The 18,630-nt window shown below is 50.5% G+C and overlaps 1 protein-coding gene across 3 annotated transcripts in view; it reads left to right on the top strand.

Moving 5' to 3' along the window:
• The first annotated feature begins 3,907 nt into the window (after window positions 1-3,907).
• KIAA0232 overlaps window positions 3,908-18,630 on the top strand; it is a 70,901-nt gene continuing 56,178 nt past the window's right edge. For all 3 annotated transcript variants that reach the window (XM_080665846.1, XM_080665848.1, XM_080665847.1), the window contains exon 1: window positions 3,908-4,147. The gene's annotated coding sequence lies outside the window, so the exon portion shown is untranslated. The remainder of the gene's footprint in view (window positions 4,148-18,630) is intronic.

Raw genomic sequence — 18,630 nt, forward strand, 5'->3', positions numbered from 1 at the left:
AGCGTCGGCCTGCGGACTGAAGGGTCCCGGGTTCGATTCCGGTCAAGGGCAGGTACCCTGGTTTCGGGCACATCCCCAGTAGGGGGTGTGCAGGAGGCAGCTGGTTGATGTTTCTCTCTCATTGATGTTTCTGGCTCTCTATCCTTCTCCCTTCCTCTCTGTAAAAAAATCAGTAAAATATATTTAAAAATATATATATATATATATTATTGATTTCAGAGAGGAAGGGAGAGGGAGAGAGAGATAGAAACATCCATGATGAGAGAGAATCATGGATCGGCTGCCTTCTGCAAGTCCCTCACTGGGGATCGAGCCCACAACCCAGGCATGTGCCCTTGACCGGAATCAAACCCGGGACCCTTCAGTTCGCAGGCTGACGCTCTCTATCCACTGAGCCAAACCAGCCAGGGCAAAATATATATATATATATATATATATATATATATATATATATATATATATATTTTTTTTTTTTAATTGATCTCAGAGAGGAAGGGAGAGGGAGAGAGAGATAGAAACATCGATGATAAGAGAGAATCATCAATTGGCTGCCTCCTGCATGCCCCCTACTGGGGATTGAGCCTGCAATCCCAATATGTGCCCTGATCGGGACTCGAACCATGACCTCCTGGTTCAGAGGTCGAGGTTCAACCACTGAGCCACGCCGGCCGGGCACTCTTTAGCTGCCCTTTAACCCTAAGTTCCAAACTTGCAGGGCGGGAAGCATCCTTGGCGATCATCCTGTCCAGACGGGGCCATCGCTCCCATATCGCCTACAGGGTCTCAGCCAAGTGGTCGGTCCATTCGCAAACCCTTCACACACAAGTTCTTACCACTCCTGAGAGGGTCCGTCCCATCCTGGAGCAGCCGTGGCTGGAAAGATGACTAGAAGGGGAGAGGATGACCTGGTCGGACGCCGAGCCCGGTGACCTTGAACAAGTCACTTCACCTCTCTGAGCCTTACCTGTGAAAGGAGGGCTCATGGGGTCGTAGGTGAGGTTGAAAACACATAGTATAGGTTCTTAGCACAGTGCCTGCACATAGTAGGTGCTCAGGGAAAGCATCCGCTGCTAACAGGGTCACCCTGTATCACCTTCTCGGGGTGCAATTCCAGGTGTAGCACCGACTGCGTGAGTCAGCTGTGGGCATGCTGGGCGGGGGCTCACTGGCAAGGGGGGCGGTCTGAGAGGCAGGTCTGGGGCCTGGGAGGAAGGTCAGGGGCGGGAAGAGGTGCGTGTCCTTCCACCTTCATGTCAGTGCGCGTTGCAGAGTATGTGGAACTGCCCGGAGCAAGGCGAGCGCCGGGCTAAGTGGTCCATCCCTCAGGAAGGACAGAGGACGGGGGGCGGGGGGTGCGGGGGGGGGGGAGGGCAGAGACGGGGTGGGGTGGGAGCCTCGGAAGGAGGCCCGGCATTGGTTGACTGTGGGCCGGGCACTGCTATGACCTTCTCTGTGGTTTCCCTTATCCGCCTCACAACAACCCTCTCAGGCAGATACTGTGATGCTGATGTCAGTTACAGGTGAGGACACCGAGCGGCTAAATGGCCTTCCCGCGTCAGCAATCTAATAAGAGGTGCTTCCGGCTTCAAACCAGGGGTCCAGCCGGGGCTTCACCATCACACTACCCTCCCTCCAGCCTGACGGGTTCTGTGGATTGGGGTGGAGGGGTAGGAGTGAGGAAAAGCCATCAGCCCTGGGAACAAACTCGAAATTGTAATGATGAGATGTGACATTTATGCATCCAGGAGACTGTGGAGGGCACCACACCGCTAAAGACAACAGACAGGCCCGGCCAGCACCATTCTCTCCCCATCATTTCAGATACTCGGGAGCCCTGTGAAGGTCACGGAGCCTGTGAGGCCGTGTCAGAGGCTGGACCTTAGCTCCTCACATGCTGGAGCGGTCCTTCCCACTCCTAAGAGGAGTGCAGGGCGCGGAGAGGGCGAGAGGAGGGCTGGCGGGGTGCAGGCCTGGGGAGGTTAGCTGACCACCTTGACGGCCGGTGTCCAAGCTGAGATGACCAGTTAGAATCCTGACTGAGGGCGCTGGTGCCCTGGGAGGGCCATGGGAGCATCTCTGGCGGGGGCTCTTACCCAGACATCATTCATTCAAAAGCGGACTCAGGATGGACTTGAAAGCGTGTCTCTGAGCAGGTGACAGTGAGCCTCGAACAAGAAGGAGCCAGCTCTGCAAAGATCTGGGGAGAAAGGGTTCCAGGAACAGGAATTGGTAAGTGCAAAGGCCCTGAGGCGGGGGTCAGCCGCCCTTCCAGGACTTTTATCAAAACAAACCGTCTGAAGGGGGAAACCAAGTAACCAAGAGAGTTTCCTTCTCTAATCTGTGTGGCTACAAAGTTGCTACTGTTTCCTTTCCTCTGACACATAGTGTGACTGTTTGTTTGTGTTTTTTTCTCTTAGTAAGTCCTTTCACAAAATAATGAACGTTGATGACAACAATGTTACCAATGTGGCAAAATGAAAAGTTGACCACTCTGCAAACCCCCTATAATATTTGAGGGGGACATTTTACCAGTCTGTGATTTTCAGGTCTGGGGGCACTTGGGAACTAGCCTCAGAAGCTCCGTTGGTTGCCCCGCCTTTGATCCCAGATCACTCTAGATTTCCCACACTCCTTCATCCCCTTCCTCCCTTTTCAGAGTTTGATCTCCAAAAGGCTAGGGCCACCCCTGCCTGGCATCCAGCCAGGCCCACAACAGGTGTAGACAAGACACGGAGGGAATGAATGCACTGTGATTCACGATGCAATGAACACTCAGAGGGTACAACTGCGAGCATGCCTGGGGCGAGCTGTGTAAAGGAAAAGGCCCCAGACCTCAGAGCCAGGAGCCTGGGTTCAAGTCCTGCCTCCTGCAAGAGGTAGGGTGGCTTAGGGACGTCAAAAGACCTTGCCCACTTACCACACGCACGGCTTAGGTGAAGTCACTTTCTTTGAGTCTCAGCTTCCTCACCTGTGAAATGGGGATGCTAATGCCTGGACGCAGGGTTCTTCTGAAGAATGGAAGTAATGCTTGCAGAAAACCACTTTGGAGGTGGTGTGTCAATGCTAGCTGTCCCGGGTCTGACCCTCCAGCACCCAGCACGCAGTGCCCCTCCCAGCCCAGAGGACTGCTTCCCGCAAGAGCCTGTGAACTGGTGCGGGCACTTTGCGAAGACCTGGGCTGCAAAGCTCAGTGCCTGGCACCCAGTGGGAGCTCAATAAATAAATCAGTGAATAAGGACCCCAGACAGGCCGCTCCCCCTCTGAATCCCCCTCCTCTTTGTAAGTAGGTCCCTCCCGGCTCCTTCCTCCCGGGCTCCTATGATACCGAATGATTTCCTTTTTCGGGACAGGCCTCGGAGTCACATTTAGGGAAGGTGGGTGGATGAGAAGAGGCTCATTAAAAGGTTAGTGCACATTTTTGGTTCCCACTTCCGTATCTTCCAGATTTATTTTTGCCTACTTAATAAAAAGAGCCCCGTTACATTCCTTTAGCTTGTCTTTTCTTTTTTTTTTTAAATTAAAAGTCTTTATTTTAAACCGCCCACTCCAGCCATCCCAGGACGCAGCGAGGAGGGGGCGCAGACAGGTGGAGCGAGCGCCCGGGAAGGCGGGGGCTGTGCCGAGCCGCGGGTGTGGCGGCGCAAGCCGAGCCCCACTCCCCCCGCGGGGGCCGGGGCGGCGGCGGAGTTGAGGGGTTTTTGCAAAGAGCAACCCCACGCGCCCCTCCGGAGGGGGCGTCTCCTCTCCGATGCCTCGCACGCTGGGTGGGCTTCCAGCCTTGCCACCTTCCGGCGGCGTCGGACACCCGCACCAGGTAGCAGGGCTCCTGCCGGCACCCGTGCGCTCCGCCCGCCTCCGCTCCTGCAGCGCTGCGGCCGGAGGGGCGGGGCCGGGGCGGGGCGGCGCTGATGTAATCCCGGCGCCTGGGCGGAAGGATATGGAGCGCGCCCGGGTGGCGGGGCACTGAGGCTAGTTGCCGGGTAACGGAGTGGAGCGGCTCCGCGCGCAGCCTCCCGCCCTCCGCGAGTGGCGCCGGAGCCGCCGCCGCTTTACGTAAGGCGCAGGCCAGGGCCGCCGGCGCTCGGCAGCCGCTCGGAGCCCTCAGAGGAGAGGAGGCGCCGCCGCCAGCCGCAGCGCCGCTCGGCAGGTACTGGGAGGCCGGGGCGGGCGGGCGCGGCCCCTCGGCCGGCCGGCGGGGCGGGGACCCGACGGGCAGCCGCCGCTGAGGGACTCTGGGGCCGGCTTGAGGGAGGCCGGGCCGCCCCATGAGCCGCGGGCTCCGCGAGCACCCCGGCCCGGCCCCGGCGTGCGGTGGGCTGCGGGGTCGGGGACCCCCCCGCCTCGGCCCGGCTTGGAACCGCGCTCCGGGAGAGCGAGGGGCGGACGATGAGTCCGCACAATGGGCCGGTGTCGCGGCGCTGGGAGCGGCTCTTTGGGGGGAGGTGAGCGCGGGCCGGACGTGGGCCAGGGCGCGGAGCCCCGGGCGGCGGCGGCGGGGTCCTGGCGTGGCCGGCCGGCCTGCGGGTGGGCGCTCGCGGTGCGGCCCCCTCCCCGCCAGCATTGTCCTTTGGGGGCCCGGGGAGGGAAACCGCCGGCGGGGGAGGGGCCGCGCGGGGCGGGGCCGGCCTGACGGACGGGCGCGCGGGCCTGTGGCGCGGCGTGCGGGGGGCGGGGACTGGCGGGGGCCGGGGCGGGGCGGGCGCGGCACAAGGTTTGGCGAAGGTTACGGCCGCCTTCAGGAATGACAGGCCCGCAAAGTCACTCGCCGCGGCGGAGCGAGAGGTCCTGAGCCCTGGCTCCCGAGCGCTCGCGGCCTCCGCGGCCTCTCGGAGCCCCCGCTCCCCTCCGCCCGGGAGATGCGGCTGCGGCGGGTGACATGCCGCGCGCTGCCCCGGGGTTTAGCGCGCGGCCGGAGGCGCACTGACGGGGGCCTGCGCGTTCCTGGTCGCAGACGCCCAAATGGACGAGCCCAGTTTTGATTTCTCTTTCGCCACCTCTCAGTCCTGTCCTCCATGGGGAGGCTGTAGAGGCGTCGGCTGGCAGAAAGTACAGCAGAGAAGCGGGGAGGGGGGCATGCGGGTCGCTGGAATGATTGAACCAAATGCGGTTCCTGCCAATAATTACCTGGGTTGGACACTTGGATATGCAGGTCGGATACTTCTTCCAAGTTCCTGAGAAGGGGCTTTGACACCTTTGGGTCTTTGCATGTTAAAAACAAACACACACACACCACAAAACGGTTGGGAGAAGTTTGGTGAGGTGGTGGGTTGGGGGCAAGCAGCTTTGATAATAGGTGTTGTGAGTAATCCAGATTTCTCTTGTGTAATATAAGACCCGCGCCAGAACACCTGGACCATTTCATAGACTTTGGAATTTAAAGGGGAGGGGAAAAAAATCTACCACTCTGCATTCTGAAGGTCAGATGTTCTCTCATCAGTTGTTTTGGGTCCGTCCATTTTTTAAAAATATATTTTTATTTTTATTGATTATAGAGAGGAAGGGAGAGGGAGAGAGAGATAGAAACATCAGTGATGAGAGAGAATCATTGATCTGCTGCCTCCTGCCATGCCCCTACTGGGGACAGAGCCCACAACCCAGGCATGTGCCCTGACCAGGAATCGAACCTGGGACCCCTCAGTCCGCAGGCCGATGCTCTATCTGTCCACTGAGCCAAACCAGCTAGGGCTGGAACCATCCATTCTTAAATGGGTCTCAGGATCTTTATGCCATTCTTTTGTGATAAACACTGTTTCTGAATTAGGTAAGCTCCTTGCAGTTACATCTTACACAGGGTGGGCCAAAAGGAGCTGTAAAGGAGTTTATTCTTTACTATTACTTATTAGTTATTGTACTATTTTCCATATGAACAACTGTAAATCCTTTTGTCCCACGCTGTATTCTACATTCAATTGCTGTACCCTGCTAAATAATGAATTTTTAATAATTCAAAAAGTAGTTTAGTGCTTCAGTTGGGGCACAGGTGTAATGGTTTCTATTTAAGCCGGTTTCGTCAATGAAATGCCAATTTAGCTACTTGAACATGGAATGGAGGGCAGAATACTACTCTTAAATATTTAACTCCATAGCACGTGGAATTAGAGGTACCAGGGTTTTTTGGTTCATTTTTTAAAGGACAGGTCTTTAACATGGGGTTAACAGAAAGCATATCTGTAACTATTTTAAGGCTAATTAGCTTATTTGTTACACAAGTTGCAAACATTTGGGAAAATTACACGGATTTTTAATACTTCTCTAGTGATCTTATAGATCCCTCTGCTTTTACAGTAGCAATATTGCTTTTCAAAAGCAATAGGATTAAAATTTTTTTTCCCAGTATGGAAAAGTACCGAGCCTGGATTTTCTCTGTCTTAGCAGCATTTCACTTGGAACAATTAGTGGCCTCTGAGCCAGTTTTCTCCTCAGTAAAATGGGAATAATGATGATACCTGTCTCGGGATGGTGGGATGATCGAGTGAGGGGAGATGTGAAATAATTTCAGCAGCGTCAGCCCCTTTAAAAATACTAGGTTAGTGCCAGTGTTTCAAAGCCTCTGATCCCTTTCTTGGCTTGAAGCTTTGTCTTCAGGCTCCTCTCCATCTCCTCCTCTGGCCACCAGAGTCATCTTTCTGAAACACAGATCAGATCTTGCCAGCCTCTGGCTCAGAAAGCTTCTAAGACTACCTGCTGGTTGGGGAATGGAATCCGGGCCCACCAGCTTCACATTCACGGCCCCTCATGGCCTGGCCCCAGACGGCTCTGAACTTCACCTGTCCTTTTCCTCGCCTTTCCACACGGTGCGGCTCGTCAGGACCACTCTTGGTCCCGGAACATGCCAAGCTGCTGCTTCCTTCTTTGCTTATAGCCTCAGCTCTGATTGGAATGCTTGTCTCACTCCCATCCCCTCGAGTTTTTAAAATTTTTTGTTAATCCTCACCCGAGGATATTTTTCCCATTGATTTTTAGAAGGGAGGGAGTAAGGGGTGGGGGGAGAGAAGAGAGAAACATGATGTGAGAGAGACGCATTGATTGGTTGCCTCCCACACGCATCCTGACCTGCATGAAACCTGCAGGATGAAACCTGCAACCCAGGTATGGCACTTGACCGGGAATCGAACCCGAGACCCTCGGTCCGCGGGCTGAGGCTTTAAACACTGAGTCAAACTGGCCAGTGCTCCCCTCCAGTTTTTAAAAGCCCACATCTGGCCCTAATGGTTTGGCTCAGTGGATAGAGCGTCAGCCTGCGGACTAAAAGGTCCGATTCCGGTCAAGGGCATGTACCTTGGTTGCGGGCACATCCCCAGTAGGAGGTGTGCAGGAGGCAGCTGATCGATGTTCCTCTCTCATCGATGTTTCTAACTCTCTATCTTCCTCCCTGTAAAACATCAATAAAATATATTTTAAAAAAATAAAATAAAAGCCCACATCTGATTTTACGTCCTCTCTGGAGCCCTTTGGAAATCCTGTAAAAATGAGTTATTCATCTCTGCAGTCATAATCCTCTATTTTTACTTGCATTATTGCCTGTATCATGTTGTATTGTGTATGTTAAACCCCGGCTGTGTTACATTAGCCCCAACACCTTGCTCAGGAGTTTAAACATGAAAGTGTTCAAATGTTTGCTAGAGTCTGTAATCGCCTTAAGTAGTGTGTTATTGTTATGAAACATGTTAATAGCAAACATCAGAGTACCAACCACAACATTCAGAATGCAGTTATACTGTGTTGAAGATAGTTAATACTTAGAATATTTCTTCTCAGTTATTTTTGGCCTCTCATGTGATACCAAGTGGATCTTTATACGAAGTACAAACAACCGCCTCCCATCTGTCTCACTGCCAGGACCCAGGAGCCTGCCTGCCGCCCGCCCGCCCGCCCGCCCGGGAAGCCACCGCACCTGTCTCCTGGGTTGGTGGAGGGAGCAGGGCACCAGTTTTAAAATGTCCCTTACCTTTGAAACCTAACTGTGCTCCCAGCAGATTACTTTTTATTAAAACGGTTTTTAAAACTAGGTGTATTAAGCTCATTAGACAGTAGTTTGCACTGGGAGGGCTTATTTGAAGCACACGAGGCCTGTATTGGAAGACTCGGCTGTGTTTTGGCGCAGCGCTCACCCCTGGGTCACTGTGGGCAAGTCGGTTACATCCCTCCCGGACTTTAGTCTCTTTGTTCTGTGAAATGAGAGCAGTCTTCTCTGTGCTATTTTTGTTTGTCATGTCACTTAAAGTGGCCATACTTGGTGCCCTGCGTGTCCTCGTTCCGCCGTAAGTTAGTGAGATGCCTTACTTCCAGCACATTCGTCCTTCTCGTTACCCAGGCTGGAAACTCGGCGTCTTCCGTTTCTTGACCAGATTTTTACCCCGTCTGCCTCCACGTGTCTTTCCCATCTACCTTTTCCTTAGGGCTCCTGCCCGCTGTGGGCACTTGTCAGTCCTCACGTGGGTTGTTAAGTAGGCCTGCTGCTGACCGGCCTCGCTGTCTCTAGTCTCTCTGGTCCTCCCGCATTGTTACAGAATGACTGAATATGTAAATCAACCATAGCACGCCTGCCCCCAAGTGTGCACCAGAGGTCCTCAGCACCCCCGCCCCATCACACCTGGAGGGGTCTGGCCTGGTTCTGCTGGTAGGTGGGCTGACTCCTACAGAGCACCCCCTTGGAGGCACCACCACCTGGCCCTGGTTGAGAATTCACGTTCAAGGGTTAGGAAATCATTCTAAGACCTTATGCCACCTGGCCTCATTCCAACCTGAGCTTGATCTTTTACTGTGTCTCCCGTCACCGTGTGTTTCAACACCAGACCTCTGGCTGCTTTCGTGGTTGGTTGTCCAGTTCCTTTATTCTGGAATGTCCTTCCTGCCTCTTTCTTCCTGTCGGAATTCTTAATACTGAAGGTTTGGCTTCAATACTTCTGCTTCTATGAGAGAAGCTTCCCCTGCTTTCAGAATTAACTCCTCATTCTTCTCCCACACGGTGCTTGACTGGTGCCTCCACTTAGCTAATTTTTCCCTTTGACTTTTTAGTTAAGTCTTTATATGGAGGTCTTTCCTGCATTGTAAACTCCTGGAGGGAAGAGAGGGAAATCTTATCCATTGCTGACTCCCGCTAATGTGCAGTGTGGCTTTTTACATAGTACTTATTCATTGAGTGTTTGAATTAACTCATTTAGTCTCTAGTCTCTGATTTCAGCAGAGGGGGAGGAGGGTTGGAGTGGCTTCATAGGAGAGCTTCTTGAATCCATCCACATGACACTCGAACAAGGCCCAGCGCGTAGTAAGTGCTCAGTAAGTGGCCGCTTTTAGCTATTAGTTGGAGCAGGTGTAGGAACCGCAGTGGTTGGGTAAGCTGATGGGTTTTACAGCTTACGCTGGTTTACTGTGACAGTGTTCACAGCGTTATTTTGGGCTTGTGGGGTCTCTCCAGCTGCACCTCTGTTCTTCTGTTAGTTTGGGGCTAAGCAGAAAAACGAGCGTTGGGTGAAGAGGGGTTTTGCACAAGTAGATTCATGACGGTGGCCCAGAGTGTTCCGAAGACAGCAAACCTGACTGTAGGCCAGGCAGTTTCTTTTGCACGTGGCTTATGTGGGAGATGGGAATGGTCAGATTTTACACTGTGTATTCTTTTTCAGTAAAACCCATGTTTCCATCTTAATCTTATATCTTGAAATAATTCATTAAACAATAGTGTCTCCCTCTGTAGTATTGGGAATGACGATTGAAATGGAAATTCTGGTTTAGACATCATCATCAAGCTTTTGCCCTGAATGAGGCTTTCTCTGTCGCCCTCTCTGTCTGGTCAGCAGCCTTACCCCTGACCCGCTAGGGAGAAAGGAGGTGAGGAAAACCAGCTATAATGTGGAAACTTGTAATTCGGTAGTTAGTTATTTTCCAGTTTATATGCACTAGTTATTAACAAGCTGTATCCAGAAACTTGAAAAGGTACTGTTAGTTCTAAAATAATATGGAATTTCCTACTTGCAGCAACACAAGGATATGTATTGATTGCTATTTAACGTACATTGACTATATTTGTGATTATGAACTTCAAAAAAAACCATTGAAAATCTACATATTCCTAATAAACTGCTCTTAAAACTCGCCCCAAAGAATTGGGGATGATAGGGCTAGCCCATTGAATGAACGAACTAGTAACTGTACTAGAAATAAAGACAATAAAACAGTTAGAAACTTAATAATTACAAAAATGCTTGAGAATGTGTTGCTCCGTGCGTGTGTGTTTCTAGCTAGAGTGATGAAGGAAGGTGAGTGCCATGGGTGCAGGCTGTGTGTGTGTGTGCGCATGCTCACGTGTGTGCGTGTGTGAGTGATTCTCTAGTGACCAGAGTGAGCCTGGTCACTGCGAGTGGAGTCTTTAATTTACGGTGCCTGGCGCAAGGCAGTGGCACTCAGTACATATGGAAATGAAATGAATCCATCCCTAGGAAGAAAAAATACACGGAGATAAGTAAGTGTAAAGAAATATGCCTAAATACACGGGAGGGATTTATTTTCCCTTTCAGCCAGGAGTTTGCTTGGAGCTCAGTTACATTTCCCAGAGTACCTTTGGAATCTTAATAGCCAGTACATCACTATTCAAAATTGTCTCCCTAATTTGGGGATTTATTCAAGTTCTTTACTCTTTTTCTTCAGTTACTTGCCTTTTCTTAGGTGTCTACCGTTTTGCTCCTTGTTAGCATCTTCCCTGAAGATTTTCATCGAGAGGAAGTTAAAATTGAATTGACACATTCTTTTATCCATTTTTTTTCCGAGTATAATTCGCTTTTTAATGAGAACAATGTGTGTAAATGACAGAACGCCACCGCCGCGCGCAGATGGCGGCAGCGAATACCCATGGAAGGCATTCTGCCCAAGGAAGGGAGGGAGGGAGGGCGGGCGGGCGCGGGGGTGAGCCAGTGGCCCGCCCCTCGGTCCGTGGCCACGATGCCCTTCTTGAATGGTAAGCGATCGAAAGCGCAGCAGCAGTAATACTGAGTGAGTCCTTCCTTGCGTAAAATCTCTGAGTTAATTCAATGAAGGTATCAAAAATAGACCCTGTAGCCGAAACCGGTTTGGCTCAGTGGTAGAGCATCGGCCTGTGGACTGAAGGGTCCCAGGTTCGATTCCAGTCAAGGGCATGTACCTTGGTTGCAGGCATGTCCCCAGTGGGGGGTGTGCAGGAGGCAGCTGATCGATGTTTCTCTCTCATTGATGTTTCTAACTCTCTATCCCTCTCCCTTCCTCTCTGTAAAAAATCAATAAAATATATTAAAAAAAAAAATAGACCCTGTAAACCAACCCCACTTACACCCGCCTTCCCACCGCCGGGCCACGGCGTGCAAACCAAAGGTCCAGGTACCCTGACCCGCACTCTCCCCAGGCCGCACCCAGCCCTTTCGCCGCCCGTCTGGCCTGACTTGGTTTCCAGCAGTTCTCATGGGCCTGGGCAGCCCGTGGGGACCGGGACGAGAGCGCTGCGGGCTGGACAGGGCCCGTGTCCATCTGTCCAGAGCGCGAAGCGGGGTGCGGATTATCCATTTTTTGATGGTGGTTGTTACTCGCTGCTGCTTTCCTTGGTTATCACCATAAATAATTGGCTACTGATAGTAATTTTAATAATTTTTTGCTATTACCAACTAAGGGGTTTTTTGTTTTTATAAAATGTAAAGCTTAACTTACAACTGTTAAAGTATATTTTGTATTATTTACCAAACATTGTTTTGAATATAAGTAATTCTTATAAAGCCCATTTATTTATTTATTTAAAAGCCTGAAGATGGTAGCATCATGTATCTTTAATTTATTTTTGTGAATCCTCACCTGAGGATATTTTTTCCATTGATTTTTTTTTAAAGAGTGGGAGGGAGGGAGAGGGCAAGGGAGGGAAGCAGAGAGAGAGACAGAGAGAGAGAGAAAGGTTGATGTGAGAGAGACACATGCATTCATTGCCTCCCACATGCACCCTGACTGGGGCTGAGCATAGAACCTGCAACCCAGGCATGTGCTCTGACTGGGAATTGAACCGGCGAGCTTTCAGGGCACAGGACAACAGCAAGCCACACTGGCCGGGTGAGCCTTTTTTAAATCTAAGAAAGAAGTAAATTTTAAGATGAAAAGTCAATCTTCACTCCTCTTCCCATCCTGTACTCACCTTGAAAAACCACTAAGTTGCTTGGATGTCATAAAGAAATTATGCCTATACTTGTGAAAAGTGGCATCATGGGAGAGCGTGTTCCGTGTTTATTTATTTTTTAAATATATTTTATTGGTATTTTACAGAGAGGAAGGGAGAGGGATAGAGAACTTAGAAACATCCATGAGAGAGAAACATCGATCAGCCGCCTCCTGCACACCTCCCACTGGGGATGTGCCCGCAACCAAGGTACATGCCCTTGACCGGAATCGAACCCGGGACCCTTCAGTCCACAGGCTGACGCTCTATCCATTGAGCCAAACCGGTTTTGGCATTGTGTTCCGTGTTTAAACAAACACTAGACGTTGTGTCTTGGGCTTTTCTTGTCGGGCACACAGATCTGCTTCCTGTACAGGTCTCCTTCACGCTTCTTAGGTCCAAGTATGCCGGTGTGTGAATGCCCCTGGCTGACGGGAGGCCTCCCCATTGCAGGGGACATTCTACACGTGTGTCCTGGGGAACTTGCATGGAAACCTCCGTACCCTGTGCAGCCGACAGAAAGCTGACCCGCATGTGTCTAACTTCTCTGAATTGTTGATCATGTGGAAATTTTTCTTGGTGGCTATATTTTAATAATTTTAGACATTAGGCTTGATATTTTTTCTCTGAAGTAGTCCTGTAATATAATTTTGTATTATTAAGGATGACAACTTTTTTTAAATTAAAAAAAATTTTTCTTTATTGATTAAGGTATTACATGTGTCCTTATCTCCCCTTTGCCCCCCCACTCATGCCCTCACCCCCCAGCTGTCTGTGTCCATTGGTTAGGCCAGTGGTCGGCAAACTGCGGCTCTGTTGACTAATGAGTTTGCCGACCACTGGGATAGGGGCTTAATCACAAGGAACAACAACAGCCTGTAATTATTGGAATCGAGAGTCTAGGTCAGTGGTCGGCAAACTCATTAGTCAACAGAGCGGCAGACCGCGGCTCGCGAGCCGCAGTTGGCCGACCACTGGGTTAGGAGGAGAATGAGCTCACACTCGAAGACGGGGCCTGCGTGGGTGGCCATGTGGTGGGACCTTAGGGAACTGTCATTTCATCCTCCTGACAGTCTTGAGAGGGTGGGATTGTCTCCGTTTTACAAATGATGATGCTGTGGCTCAGGTCTCAAACTTCCCCAAGGTTACAAATAGTACGACAGAGCAGGAGCCCGGGCGTCTACCCTTGCAACTTAAAGTGCACGTTCTCCCCACTGCCCCATTCTTCCTAGAGGGTCATTCATTCACATTACTTGAGTGCCTGCTTCGTCCTAGGCACAGATGCCAAGACGGTCAGACGTGCAGGAGACTTACCGGGGACTTGCCTGGGAAGGGAAGGAGGATGGGCAGGGGCACATCGGATGTGACTGAAGGGAGAGGAGGCAGGGACTGGGTGGAGCAGCCTCGGGCCAGGCAGTTCTGAGGAAGTCATGGCCAAGCTGATAGGAGGTCTGCCTTGGGCAGGGCGGCTGGGTCTAGTCCCCCTCTCTGATCAGTGTTGCTGTCGGCCATCTGAGGGGACACCCACACACACAGCCAGCACGCACGGCACTGTTCTGTCCTGGGAGGGGTGGGGAGAGTCTGATGATATGCGGAAGCAGTGGATCCGCATGTCAACTGAAGGTTTGTGCTGAGAGGAAAACAGAGCAGGAGTGGCAGTGTTGTTGTGCCGGGCGGACAGGGAAGGCTCCGGTAAGGTGACGTGAGCCGAAGGAAATAGGGAGAGATGTGTGGACATCTCAAGAGCACAGCAGGCTTTCAGGGGGAGGGCAGAACATGGGAGCACCCCGTTCTGGGTGCATTGTGAAGGTAGAACTAGGAGGAGGTGCTGTGGATAGATGTGGGATGTGAGAGGAGGGGAGTCAGTATGGTGCCAAAGCTTTTGGCTTGAGCAATGGAATCACGGCGTTGCCCTTGACTGACATTGGGAAGGTCATGGCAAGGATGGTGATAGTGAGAATGCAGAGTTTGTTTTTTGTTTAAGACACTAGAGGCCAGGTGCACGAAATTAATGCACTGGGGGGGGGGTCAGTCCCTCAGCCCAGCCTGTGCCCTCTCGCAGTCCAGGAGCCCTCGGGGGATGTCCGACTGCCGGCTTAGGCCCGCTCCCAAGCTGTCAGTTGGACATCCTTAGTGCTGCTGCAGAGGCAGGAAAGGCTCCCACCACCGCCGCTGTGCTTGCTAGCCATGAACCCATGCGCGTCATAGCAACTGGTCGTTCCGAAGTTCAGTCGATTTGCATATTAGCCCTTTATTATAGAGGGAAAGTTGTGCCCTAGCCAGTTTGGCACAGTGGATAGAGCATTGGCCTGCAGACCTAAGGGTCCCAGGTTCTATTCGGGTCAAGGCACATGCATCGACTGCAGGCTCCTCCTCGGCCCGGGCCCTGGTCAAGCAAGGCCCGTGCCGGAAGCAACCAGTCGATGTGTTTCTCTCACATCGATATTTCTCTGTCTTTCCCTCTCTCTTCCACTCTCTCTAAAAGTCAATGGGAAGATATCCTCAGGTGAGGATGCACAACAAAAAAAGACATAAGTTGAGCGGCCAGTTGGATACCTCATGTACCTTGATGACTCTAGAATTCTGGGGTTCATGAGAGAAGCAGAGTAGAGAGGACACTTGGAGTAATTGCTACATTGATAGTACTTGAAGTCTTGGGACTGGAGATCACTTAGGACTGTGCTGTTCAGTACCGTAGCCACGAGCCACATGTGGCTTTTGAGCACTTGTGAGATGTGGCTCTTTTTACTTGAGCTGTCTGTGTCAAATATTCCCCAGATTTCAGAGACTCAGTATCGGAAAAAAGAATGTAAAATACCATTCATAATCTTTAACCTGGATTGTATTTAGAGTGATAATATTTTGGATATATCGAGTTAAGTGAAATATATTAAAAGTAATTTCACTTGGGCCCTGACCAGTATTGCCCAGTGGTTAGAGCGTCGGCGCATGCACCTAAGGGTCGAGGGTTCGATTTCCAGTCAAGGGCACATACTTGGATTGCAGGTTCGATCCCCAGTACCAGTCGGGGCATGCTAGGAGGCAACCAATTGATGTCTTTCTCATGTTGATGTTTCTCTCTCTCCCCTCTCCTCCCTCCCTTCCACTCTAAAAATCAATGGAAAAAATATCCCTGGATGAGGAGTAACAAAAAGTAAACAAAAAAATTAATTTCATTTGCTTTTCCCTTTTAATATGGCTACTAGAAAAATTTAAATTCCACACTTCTGCCTCAGATTTTGCTGTAGGAGACCGCTGATGGAGGAAGTCAACTGGAGAAGGTGGGGTGGGCACCAGGACAGGAGAGATGACCACGGACTTTAATGTTGGAGAACTTTCCTTGTTTTAAAGTACAAATGTGCCAAGAAAACTTGAATGCTTTTGGAAGACAAATACCTTTCTGACCGTGAGTGTGGAGAGGGTATTTGAAGACCGTGTTCTCAGACCTGGTAAAATGCAGGTTCTTTCTCACCCAGCCTTTACCTTATTCAGGCCTCCGGTGGACTGGCTGCGGCCCACCCACACTGGGGAGGGCAGCCTGCTGTGCTCAGCCCACTGATTTGGACGTCAGTCTCACCTAGAAGCACCTCACCGACCCCGGCATGGTGCTTAACGGAGTATCTGGGCACCCGTGGCCCGGGCCAGCCGACACTCGGCAGGAGCCATCACAGTGGCTGTTCCTCTCCGAAGCCCTTTCCCCAGTTGCTCTCGTAACGCACTCAGAGCCTGAGAGACACCCTTGTATCTTAGCCCTTTCCCTGCGTTTCACTCCTGCCTCTTGGCCAGCACCTCCTGCTGGGAAGTTAGTCTGTGAGGCCTGCTGGCGTTGGCTCCACTGTGGGCATGGAATCCAACCCGAGTGCCTCATCTTTCCCTGCCCCGAGGACGGAAGGACACACGGGATTTTACTAGAACATAATAGATGACACAGTGGGCATGCAGGTACAGACCAAGGTGCTGGTGACGCAGGGAGCAAGGAGTGGTGAGATGAACGGATGTAAGATTTTCTCTGGGATGGGAAGAATGCCACTGTTGAAGGAAGGATAGCAGTTAAAAGTGTGCGTCTGCGCACGCGCGAGATTCTTGTACCGATCGAGGCCCAATGGGCTTAGACTGAGAGCACAGGCGGGGATTTGATTTGTAGGCAGTGACATTAGTATAAATTGTACAGATTTTTTACATTGAAACATGAATGTTCTGGGGTCTATCTATAACATCTCGAGGCAAAAGTCACGCAGCATTTATAGTTACCGGTGGGTGGGTAACACCTGGAAGATGCATTTGGATAAGATTAATTTATTCAATATTTCAGGGATGATACTCTATTTCCAGAGTTGTCTACTTCCATATTCACTTGAGCAGAATACTTTTTACTAACCCCCAAATCAAATATTTCTCAGGATAGAAAACTTGACCAGAATCTGTAAGAAAGGACGGATCAATTTGGTTTAACATAAGTCATTTGAAAGTTGGTTTTTATGTTTAGTTAGTTAACTACTTTTTTCCATCTTTGCTTATATGTTTCTCTGAGCCATGCAGAGTATATTTCTACCTTTTTTCTTCCTTTACATTTACCTTTATAGTGTAGTAATATTTATGAGTTGCATATCAGTGAACTTTTAGAGTTTTGACATGTATGGGGCTCTGCAGGTAGTCATTTCAATCTAGTTTTTGAGGAGAAGGGTCTTTAATTAGTGTAAAAATTCCAACCCCAAATGTGTCACCTCTGCTGAGTGTCATACTTTGCTGAGTAGTTTTGAGAATTTTGCATTGCTAACCTGTCTTTAAAATATTTATAATTGGGGTTTGAGGACTATGTCTGTTTCAGTGGTCTAGGGAGAACTCCATAGATAGTCATATTAATGCTACCCCACTTTGGCTTGAATTTTGGGGGCTTCTCGCACTTTTCCCAAATTCAGGGGTGCCTGAAGGTACACTTAAATTGATAGCATTCCTAAGTTTTTGGCAACTATGCCTGACACCCAGCAAATGCAGGTGCTTCTCATCAGTTTGCTCTCCCCCAGCCCCCGGAGGGAGTCTTTCCCCCCCCCCCCCCCCAGCACCCCGCTCCCCCCTAGCACCACACTGCCTTCCTGTGCTGGAGCCACTGGCAGTGGGTACAGGCCTCTTGAGGGCTCGGCCCCTAGCATCCTGTTGTCACGCATCTGTCTTCTGATCCACTAAAAGCAGCGTGTGGTTCTGTGAAGTGGAAACAAACCCAGGATCATCTCTGTGGCTGTAGGCGCCTCCTGGATGCTCAGGTTCCTGCCGCGCCCAGTGCTGTGCAGTGTGGCCAAGATACCCTGAGGGCATGCTGGCAGAGATGACAAACCAGGACTGAGGCCTGCCTAGGGGGAAAAGGAGAATCTGGAAGTTTCTGAGCCCATGTAAAAGGGACTACTGATAGATTTACTCTCCAGAATAGAACAGTTTATGCAGATTATTTAAAGGAAAGAAAAGAAGAATATACTTAATGATCTTATTCCTAAGATATATCTTCAGTTTAACTTTTCAGTCCTGGGAAGTTCAGGCCATAGGACCCAGGCGATCTGCCTTCTTTGTCACTTGGGCCTCAGGGGAAAGGCTCATTTTTGTGGTGAGGTCACACTTCCCAGAGTGTGTGCTGAAGAGCAGGAAAGGGTCCACAGTACGTGAGGATGGGGAGTGCTGTCTGTCGCTTCCTTTGCACAAGGCCTTAGTAACAGTTGCAAGATGGTCCAAGGTAAACCTGCTTTTATTTCAGTTCTGGCATTTCCCTACTTTTTGCAAGGGAAGAAGTTTATAATAAAAATTCGTATCACCCACAGTACACTTTGGGGAAAATGTAGTAGGTTATCTTTTAAATGAGGACACTGTTCATTTAAATAGCTTTCTAGGGCCCCAGCTGGTTTGGCTCAGTGGATAGAGCATTGGTCTGCGGACTGAAGGGCCCAGGGTTCTGTTAACCTGTAAAGAATTTTTGTGAGTTTATTTGAGCCAAACTGTCGACAATTGCTGGGAAGCAGAATTTCAACGGATTGGGATAATGCCCCGGAGAATGGCGGGTTTTCATCTATTTTTATACATTGCAATCGAAGGAGGAGACGAAGGTGGGTTACATGAAATCCATTGGTAATAGAGAGTAGAGAGGCGGGAGAAAGCAAAGGAGGGGGAACCTCTGGGATTGGATAAAGAGTAAAATGATAGACACATACTTTGTTTACTTAGGCGGTACGGGATAGTAATTAACATGATAACAATAACAACGAAGGGATTTGTGGTCTCCGTCCTGGCGCCTAGGGCATTGGCTGTGCCCTGAGGAGTCTGGAAAAAAGGGAAGTTAGAAGTTACCCTGACATTTCCTATGTTATCGCAGATGCAGAAAGACAATAAGCTCAGTTAAGGTAAAGATTGACCTTGTCAGGGAAGATACCGGCCTAGGAGGTGACTACCCTCCATCACTGCGTTTAGTTACAGTTTAATTTCAG

This window comes from Plecotus auritus, assembly GCF_963455305.1.
Source record: "Plecotus auritus genome assembly, chromosome: 1".
Taxonomy (NCBI): domain Eukaryota; kingdom Metazoa; phylum Chordata; class Mammalia; order Chiroptera; family Vespertilionidae; genus Plecotus; species Plecotus auritus.